Genomic DNA, 10,716 nt, shown 5'->3' on the forward strand with positions numbered 1-10,716 from the left:
GGTGGGCGTTTCTGAGGGGGGGGGGGTACTGTCAGGGTACCTGTTGTCTCTACCTCTGTGGAGGTGAGACACTTGGACGTTCTTCCTCGCAAAAGGGTTGAATCACTCGTTCCTCGCGGTTCCCTCGGTTGTTTACACGCCGGCCGCGAGGGATCCACTTCCTTTTATGACGCGGCGTTCAGTAGCCGACGTCATGACGACAACCCAACCCGATCTGTCAATCAAGCCCCAAGCACGAATGAGGATTCGTCGGGGGCGTGATTACCTGTTTGGATCCAGGGTATATAATAGGGCTTTCTACATTTGTTCATTGCCCTGTCGTGGTTCTAGCTTGTCTAGTCACTCAGTGCTCTTGTATTCTGTTAGTTTCTTTGGTTTTGACCCGGCTTGTCTGTTCTACCTCGTTTACCTCTATTACCCTTTGACTCGGCTTGTCTCTCGCTTACCTGCTCTCTCGTTCCCTCGACCTCGGCTTGTCTCTAGACCATTCTTTACTTACTACTTACGTTAGTCCGGCCATTCTAAGGTCCGGTATACGTACCCTGTACCTGTTTGTACTCTGCGTGTTGGATCCCTGTCCCGATCCTGACATGGTGCCAGGAATGACCTGGCACCTTGCCAATGTAAGTAGCCAAAAATTTATTAACATACTGATTTCTTGGCTGATATCCACCAGGCATCGCACCCAACCTCTGCACAACAGAGCTTCTGTTAGCTCTCCTCATTGCCTGAGTGCGTCAACTGATAACTCTCAATGAGAGGAGGCTTCAGTTAAGGAATATTATTATTATTAAACCGGGTGACTTCTTACAAGAGGGGGGCAGGTGCCAGGGCAATCTTAGCACCATAACCACTATAGAGCACTGCAGCACCACTATTCCATCCATTGTACAACGCTATGGAATTTACTGGCGCTATATAAATAATAATAATAATAGCGCACCATATATATATATGTATATATATATATATATATATATATATACAGGGAGTGCAGAATTATTAGGCAAATGAGTATTTTGACCACATCATCCTCTTTATGCATGTTGTCTTACTCCAAGCTGTATAGGCTCGAAAGCCTACTACCAATTAAGCATATTAGGTGATGTGCATCTCTGTAATGAGAAGGGGTGTGGTCTAATGACATCAACACCCTATATCAGGTGTGCATAATTATTAGGCAACTTCCTTTCCTTTGGCAAAATGGGTCAAAAGAAGGACTTGACAGGCTCAGAAAAGTCAAAAATAGTGAGATATCTTGCAGAGGGATGCAGCACTCTTAAAATTGCAAAGCTTCTGAAGCGTGATCATCGAACAATCAAGCGTTTCATTCAAAATAGTCAACAGGGTCGCAAGAAGCGTGTGGAGAAACCAAGGCGCAAAATAACTGCCCATGAACTGAGAAAAGTCAAGCGTGCAGCTGCCAAGATGCCACTTGCCACCAGTTTGGCCATATTTCAGAGCTGCATGTTTGGTCCGTCCCCTATTCGTCATCATTGAGTAAACTTTGACCCTGTACCTCACAGTCAGCAGACACATTCCAGCCAATCAGCAGCAGACTCTCCCTCCCAGACCACCTCATATACAGCATACAATTTAGATTAATTCTGAAGCTGCATTCATTTTTTTTTGTATTATTATTTTTTTCTGTGTGTTTGTGTTTATTATACATTATCCTCCATAGCCAGTAACCTGTGTTTATTAAACATTATCCCCCATAACCAGTAACCTGTGTTTAATTTACATTATCCTCCCCATAGCCAGTAACCTGTGTTTATTATACATTATCCCCCCATAGCCAGTAACCTGTGTTTATTATACATTATCCTCCCCATAGCCAGTAACCTGTGTTTATTATACATTATCCCCCATAGTCATTTATCATTGGACCTAGGCAGCATGATGTCTTAGGCCGGCCCAGAGAGTGAGTGAGTGAGTGAATAATATAATATATGTTCAGAAACATATTAGTAATATATGTAAATCGGGTTCATGCAAAGAGGGTGAAAAGGTATTAAAGATTGCATCAAATTTACAAAGACAAACTTTTAAAAGCTTTCCTCATTTCTTTCTCGGGATGAGGAATATATCGGTTGTAGACTGAGGATTTCCATCTGCCCAATCTTTTAATAATATGCACTGGAGTGTCAGTGTTGAAGGAGACCGAAGCTGCCCCTATTCTAAATGAAAGACCCGAGACATGGATACAACCCAATCTTAGGAGTAGTGTTCTGATGTAGAAGATGAATTTAGCCGTAGTCAGAGGGATTCAGTGAGAGTAGTGGTGAAATGTGTGTGGCATGACTGAGTGTGGGTAAGTAAGAGTCAAGTATTTTAACTGGGCACTAGTTCTAGGTGGGATAAAGTGGTATAGCGGATGGATGAGTAGTTTGGTTCGTTTTAGAGGTTTGTAGAGAAAGTATATAGTGATCATGATTTTTAGTGATATCCAATATTTTTAAGGTGGTCCCAGTGCCACCACTCATATCTGGTGTCACAATAGCTTGCATTTAAAAAAAAAAATAAAAAAAAAAAAAAATTTTTTGACTGTAATATAATAGCAGTCAGTTTCCTTCACACGTGTGCGTTTCAGGGCCTGCCAGGGCACAGTGTCACACCAGTGCAACTCATATCTGGTGTAACAGTAGTGTACATTAAAAAAACAAAACTAGAAATTTGACTGTGAAATAATAGCAGTCAGTTTCCTTCACACGTGTGCGTTTCACACGTGTGCCTTGGTGTTGTACGTGGCTGGGTGGAGAAGGAGACCTTCAATGACATCAGTGAGGACAAGGAATGGGACATGGCTAGCTTGATATCCAACCTTGTGCAAATGGGGAGTTTGCGGTTGTGCAAATGGACTGTTTGCGGTTGTTTGCGGTGTGTTAAACGGGGAGTTTGGTCTGTCACTGTGAAGCGGGCGTAACCCTTACACTACCTGATCGATACAACATCATACCTGATTTTTTTTTTTTAATTCTTTATTTTTGTTGTGCATTGAGGGTACATGCGTGCCGATATTGCCACAACAGCAGATCCCAGCAATTCAAGATTAAACAATATATGGCATGAGTTAGTACTGCACAAATTTTATAATAAACATGCTTGAAAGAAACTTAGCACAGGTTATGTACTTTGAAGAATAACAATATGTGGGTCGTGTCTGTCTGTGATTGTTAACGTGTGATTAGGCTAGGATTTGTACTGGTGTCAGCATGGGTGGAACGCGTTTATGGGTGAGCAGTTACTGACGACTATCTTGGGTAATATGAACCTGCTAGTCATTGTGCTGCATCTCACGCTTGGTAATAAAAGGATGAGGACCTGCTGTAGACAAAAGGTAATATTAAAGGCGAGAGATAATGCTACCAGATGGTCGCTGCAGTGTACTATTACGCCTGTCGCCTTTGTTGGCTGGGTTGTCGTGTCTGGTGGGTAAGTTGTGGGTGTTCAATTAGGAACAGGCTCAGTTAAAGTCAGCTGCACCTATGTGATGGGCCATCGCCGTAGTGTCAGTGAGCCTGTTGGTTGAGTGGACGTTGCTGCCAGTAATGTGGCGTGTAGTTGTGTCGTCTTTAAGTCAAACATATAAGCTATAGGCATACATCGAAAAGTTTAAACATAAACAAAAATACAATAAAATAATAAAACAAACCCCTCGTGCAGTAGTATGTGCCACACAGCAGCCTCTTAGGCCGCGCCTGACGGTGAGCTAGTGCTCTAATCTGAAACTAGGTTCAACTTTACAGTAAGTGAACAAGCTAGAAACTGTAGACATGCATATTACTGACCGGGGCGTCAATATAAACTAGTGTAGATTACAAGAGCCACACTGGTGGTGAATAGGGGCAAACAAGGGCACTCAAGTTAAGCAGACATAAATTGGTACATAGAGTCATTGGCTCGTTTAGGTCATGTGAGATTATAAGGTCCGGTTTTCGGTGCCGACAGGAGCGAAAGAGGCTTGTATACAGGCTATTCCCAGCCAGTGGGTTTCAGGGTAAGAACCAGAAAACTTAAAACATTAAAAGTAAACGATTAGGAGTAAAATAAAAAAAAAAGAGTGTTGTGATGAGTGCCTAGAAGTCACCAGAGTCTCTGCATGGGCCTGCCCACATAGTCTCATTGGGGTAAGGACACCATGTTGCCTGGGTTCGGGGGATTTTTCGTTAACGTTAGGGGCCTGTGGTCCGTGTCATTGGGTCTCTGGTGGCCATGGTGTTATGGTGATGTGTACCATGTCCTTTCCAGGGCCAAACAGTGGGTCCAAGACTCCGTTGGGGAGTGCCTTTAGGTCGTAATTGGGGCATACGCATCTGGCGTGGAGTTCTGGGGGATGAATGGGGCGATCTGGTTTGGGTCCCAGATATGGGTGCGGTTTGGGGAGCCGTTGTCGTCGGCGGCCATTAGCGCTTGGGGTAGCGAGTCTGGAGGCAGGCCCATGGGCCGTCAGGAATGCCGGTGCATCCCGGATGTCCCGAATGGTAAGCATGTTGGATACTCTCTGGACTGTTAGTGCCCTAGAGGACCGCCAGCGGTAGTCGATCCCGTGGGTCCGGAGCATCGAGGTGACTGGTCTGAGCGACCTGCGCCAGGCTAAGGTGCCAGTGGACAGGTCTGCGTAAAATGAAAGGTCCATATTTTCGAAGCAAAAGGGGGTTTTGCCCCAGAGGGAAGATAGAATCGCCACTTTCTCTCTGTTGTTACAGAGGGTCAGAATGACATCCCTCGTGGCCGCATCTGGTGCGCTTTTTGGTTTTGGGACTCTAAAGACCCCCATTGGGGTGATCTTTGCGGTCTGTCTTTGTGGGAGCACTGCTGGTATCAGGCGCTCCATGAGTTTAGGCAGTTCAGCCTCCGGGACGTCCTCTCGTACTCCCCTGATCTTTATGTTCGAGGCTCGCTTGGCATCCTCGAGCACCGCAGGCGGTGCTCGTATTGCTGAGTCTGCTGTTGCAGGGCTTGTACAGTGTGTTGTAGTGTAGTGATACTCTGGGCCTGGGATTGTGAGTATCCCTCTAGTTTTGAGATGCGTCCTGTCAGGCCTTTCAAATTGGCGCGGAGCGCTGTGACATCCTCGTGGATGCTGCGTTTAAGGTCCGCTAATAATGCATTCAGGACCGCTGTCGTGATCGGCTCCCTGTCTGTTTCCGTGCCGCTTCGTTTTGCCTTCTGCGGTGGTTGCAGAGGCTGTGAGTATCCCTCCTCCTCGGAAATGTCCTCGGAGAAATCCGAGCACCCGCCATGCAGAGGCGCCATGTTGGATTCTGTGGCTCCATGTGCTTGCCTCCACATCTCCCCTATTGTAAGTCCCGGGGTGGGTTTGTGTGGCATCGATTTCTTCCCCTTTCTCCCCATGAGGTCTTGGGGTGTTTGCTTGCCAGTTGGGGTACAGGGGGGGGGGTTCAGGCTTTTCCTCCGTGTTAAGCTCGGAGCTCCCGTTGCTGGCGTCCGTTCGCATCGGCGCTCAAGCTCCCATACCTGATGTTTTAAAGCACGTTATTCCAAACAATTTAGGAATGTTAGGTGATTTATGCCCTTTATGGATTAAAACTAGACTCTGCATCAACTATGTAATTTTCCATGGGAGTTTTGCCATGGATCCCCCTCCGGCATGCCACAGTCCAGGTGTTAGTCCCCTTGAAACAACTTTTCCATCACTATTGTGGCCAGAAAGAGTCCCTGTGGGTTTTAAAATTTGCCTGCCTATTGAAGTCTATGGCAGTTCGCCGGGTTCGCCTGTTCGCGAACATTTGCGGAAGTTCGCGTTCGCCATTTGCGAACGGAAAATTTTATGTTTGCGACATAACTAATGGTTGCGTTTAAAGTCTAGTGTCTTTACTGTCCTGATTAATAAACATGATAAGCATAGGTAGGAATGTAGACAAAAACAGGAAGAACATATATGAACAATGTCCATGGGAACATGCGCAAGCACTGCAGATATGGGAAATGGTCTCACATGGCATGTGTGTCTTATCTTCTACCCCCTATGGTGCTAGTCATTTTATATTGTTTGTTTTGCGACCTTCTTTATGAAATGTAAGGTGTTCTCACTCTCTTTTTGTCCTGTGAATTTTTAACTGGAGATTTAGAGTCTAATCTTTTTCTTCATGTAATTGAACTCAGATACATGCATACCAATGTACAGCTTGCCGTGCCATGTATCTAATTTTACAGGCACAAAATGTTTTCACACAGCTTTCTTGTTTGATTTTGTAGTTAACATTATAGCAAGGTGTATACTTTATAGTGTGGCATTGCAGAGACTGGGTAATTATTGTTAGTCTAGCACACTCATGTTTCCATACGTATAAAAAAAGAATTGCCCAGCTGTTTATTTTTTTATTGTTCATATACTAATAAATCACTCAGTCAGAATAGCTGTCTTTTCTAGTGTTCCCAAAGGAATCGACGTTCTCATCAGTCCCTATAAGCTCATCCCCACTAGAGAGCACTATGGCAGGTACATTCATCTCTGTTTTCCATCTTGGCATGAACATCATTATATAATTGTAATTTTAATAAAAGTGAGCTTTTCCACATTCTTCGCAATCTCACTCTTTCCAATTTGTAATCTTTGGACATTTTTCAAAGGGTGCAGAGCAAACACTGTTAGAACAGACAGCAGGTGGGAAACAGCTGATGAAGAAAAAAGACCATAGTGGTTTATACCAGTATTAGTAGGAATAGAGTTAATATAAATGGTCGTGTTATCAGTGCAATTCTCCAATTTATTTAAAACAATTCTTGCTTGTATTAGAATGGAGCAGACGTCCATGTATCATCAACCTCTGACAACTTAGCTTCATCATGATATCATCATGCCTTTTTGATGAAGCAATTCTTAAACTGGCACTCGAGGGTATTTGAAATTCTGTTATTTTATTATGGAGGTTTTCTTTATGAAACTAGTGCAGTTTAGTTCTACAATGTCAAAGGAATGCTAAATTACAGAACATGTCTAAAATAAGTTGCATGTAGAGTTTTATTTCTTTATATTTGCATAACATTTTATACATTTCGTAAGGCTTAAACACTGAGCACAACTACTGACTATCACTTTAATTCCGTGATCGTTGCAATATGTAAAAACAAACAAAAAAATACATATATACTGCTTCATTAAATTAACACAGTACTTTCTACAGACAGTTAAGTTTAATTTTAGAGGCATGAAAACCAACTGTGTATCAATTGTTATAGCAGCTTTGCATAGTCGTGTCCCAAAAAATTTAGCCAATATAGTCATACTCACCTTCCCCTTTGATTTGTGCTCATTTTTATCCTGGCAAGGAAATAAACTTCAGACTCCATGACTTCTGACCCTACCAGTCCCCACCAACAACCCGTTGCCCCCCAATGATACACGGAACACCTCATTCTTGTGGATAAGGGCAATGGCCACAGCTTTATTTAAATTAACAATTTAACTCAGTCCAAATCTGCCAGCTGTTGGGTGTTTGCCCAACAGGCAGTTCTCACACACATTTGGTACCATGAGCCTCGACAGCCAGCTCCTCGCCATCAGCTCCATGCCAGCTGTCGTCTCCCCAATGTTCCTTTCTTCCTCTGCGCTGTCCAGGGAAACCGCCAAGCTGTGACAACACAAAACAACAACACGAGAAACAAGCCACAACACCAGAAACAGGGAGAGAGGGTGGGAAAACAGTCAGGAGCCCTCAACTGATCCTGCCAACTGGTAAGTCCCCTCCCTCTCCCTTTCTTTAAGAAACCCCCAACCTTAACAACATTGTATCTTCCTTGACCCTGCCCACCACCTTGGGCAGCAGTCATGTTCCCCCTTCCTTATTGTTTCAGGGGGAATCTTTCTGTCCTTTTGCTTTACCCTTCCTTCTCCACATTTCTACAGCCTTCAAATCCATATATTGTACAGATGCTTGGTTTAACTGTATTAACTATATACAAGATTTTTGCCAAGAATTTTGACTATATGCAAGAATATGCAAGAATTTTGTTTATTCCAGTAGCATTTTTAGCAGCTACACTCCCTGAAATGTCATTAGGTTTCTTAAATACTATTGTCACACACCCACTTGCAGTCGCAGATCACAGAATTGTTGCATAGGTATCATTGCATTCCTCTACACAGTAAGCACTAAAAGTATTTGCTAGGGCAAGTGAATGAGGGACTGTCACTTTCAGAGAAGTGACAGTGCTGCTGTAAGTTTTTATTTATTTTTGGCTTGTGTTTGGTGAACTCACATTCATAGTTAAACTACAATAACATTAAATGAAATAAATATAAATTAATAATTTCTTCAGTTAGGTTTGGCACATTATTAGTCAGATACGATTTAGCACAAAAACAAGAAAAAGGGACTTTTTTAGGTTATGACAGAAATTAACCTTTAAACCACTCAAAAAATTCTAAAATGCTTCGATTAGAAACAAGAGAAGGTCAGCTTCGCTTGAAGCAAATGTATTTTGCAGATATTTAACAGCAAAGTAGAAGCAATTAAAATATATTCAAAATCTTTCCATTTACTGCCACATCTTCTTGCCTGAGATTTGTACGTGACCTTTTGCGATATTAGATTGGAAGGTTATGTTTTATATCAGCATTAGATCAATTATTTTTATTTAGAAATGCCACTAATTAGCCATGACACCCCAAGAATCCTCTTATGTTTATGTAAAGAAATATTTTTTGTAATAAATACAAATCATCATTAAAAAAATATGAATATTTTATGCTTTTATCATTGCTATTTTTATTGCTCTGAACATTTATTATCATAAAAATGGGTCATATGTATGAAAGTTTATTTAAACAAAACAGGTATATATACAAGTATACAAACATAGGTAAGCAGGGATAAACTGTACCAAACAGCAACAGTACATATTTTGTTTTTCGTTAACACTAAATTAAATCTGGGGAAGAATGAAGCGAAAGATAATGGGGGTTACGAATAGTAAGATTATTGGGAATGGAAGAGGAGGCAGGGGGGCTTGAAGTAAGATGTATTATGAAAGGTAGCAAGTAATATACATCAGAGGGCAGCAGTTAGAAATCCAAGCGCGAACAAGAGTGGTCTTTGCTAAATGGTTCTTTCGATGCCAGTATGCCATGTTGGAAGACATGTTAAGCCGAGGACAGTATTCTGATTTTGTCATGAGAGTTGGTAGATACAAGAGAGAGTCCAGTGAGCAAGTTACCCCCAGTTGCTCCAGTAAAATATATTATTTACCAGGGACAGTCCACTAAAGCAGGCACAAAAGATGAAAAGTTATACAGGTCTGGCACTGTTTGTGACCTTGGTCTAATGAGTGTGGATTGCTGGAACTGTGGATGTCTACATCTTCACATGTAATTTAAGAAGGCCACTTAGTGAGGACAGAATTAGGGGTGTGCATTGGCAGGGTTTAAAAGAGATAAAGAAAAAAGAGATTGTCATTAATTGTAATAACACATTGTGTAGAGGAAGGACCAGGAGAGATCAGGTGTGACAATTTGTAAAAATATCAGGAAGTTGGTTTTATGTTCTGTAAGTCCCTCAAATAAGAATCGAGGAGAGCTCATGGGTAGTTAAAGGAACACTATAGTCACCTAAATTACTCTCATTATTTCAGATTTGGTAATTTTAAACTTTAAATTACTCGTTTGGCCATATGCAGTGAAATCCTGAACAATACTGGGAAGAGATACAGAACCACTCAAGAACAAGCAATCTGTATAAGTAGTAATCTATAGTTGTCCTAATTGTCACAACATGTATGGATCTTCAGCAAGATAAGAGGAAGCAACCTACCATAGAAATACTGGAACCAAGACAGGAACAAACTAAAGCTAATAATTTAGCTGGTTCAGGAATAGACATCAATCAAACAAGTAAACATAATTAAGGGTCATCAGAAACCACAAAAAGACACTGAACCATAGAAATACGATAGTATATATAGGTCCATGACCTTGAGTCAAACGTCCATGACGGAAGCAGAGCATCAGACAGGACACCAGACAATTAACACTTAAAAAGGCGCACAGGTCGCGGATCTTGTCATTTAAGGATATATGTAACAAAATGATGCAACCACAACCTAGTGACATTAATTACGCGGCTGTGATTTAGTAATTGATGCAGCTGTGTCTAAGTTAGATTGTGAAGCTCAGGATTGTGTTTAAATTAAATAATCAGAATAAACACCCTGAATTGACACAGATGCATTATTTTTAGAATGAAGGCCCTGAATTGATGTGACTGTACAAATATTAAAATGGGAGTATTGTGACTGCAACTGCATTGAAGCAGATATGTCAGAATTGAGAAGTTCCTTAACACTAACATATCCCTAACACATCAATCTTGGAAATACCAAGCATAGGCTAGATGTTCTAGTGCAAAGGCAAACAATATAAGAGACATGGGGCACGCTGCTTTGTTCCATGGCTTATGTGGTAGTATAATGAGAAAGAACCGATAAGGTTACTCTGGGATATACGTGAGGTGTTTGAATCCTGAATCTATGTAAGCATATTAAGTTCAAATTCCATACGATGAAGGGCTGAGATTAGACATAAAATGCTTCAACCAATGGAATGTTTTTTTTCCATGTCAGTGGAGAGTAGTAACGTCAGAGATTTATGCTTCCAAGCTGGAACGTTCAGCACTGTGGTGCTGGCATCCCTGGCCTACATGCCGAGGACAAAACTCACCTGGTCAACATGGTCAAATTCTTTACCAATTAAGC

The sequence above is a fragment of the Pelobates fuscus genome, chromosome 9 (assembly GCF_036172605.1).
Source record: "Pelobates fuscus isolate aPelFus1 chromosome 9, aPelFus1.pri, whole genome shotgun sequence".
Lineage (NCBI taxonomy): Eukaryota > Metazoa > Chordata > Amphibia > Anura > Pelobatidae > Pelobates > Pelobates fuscus.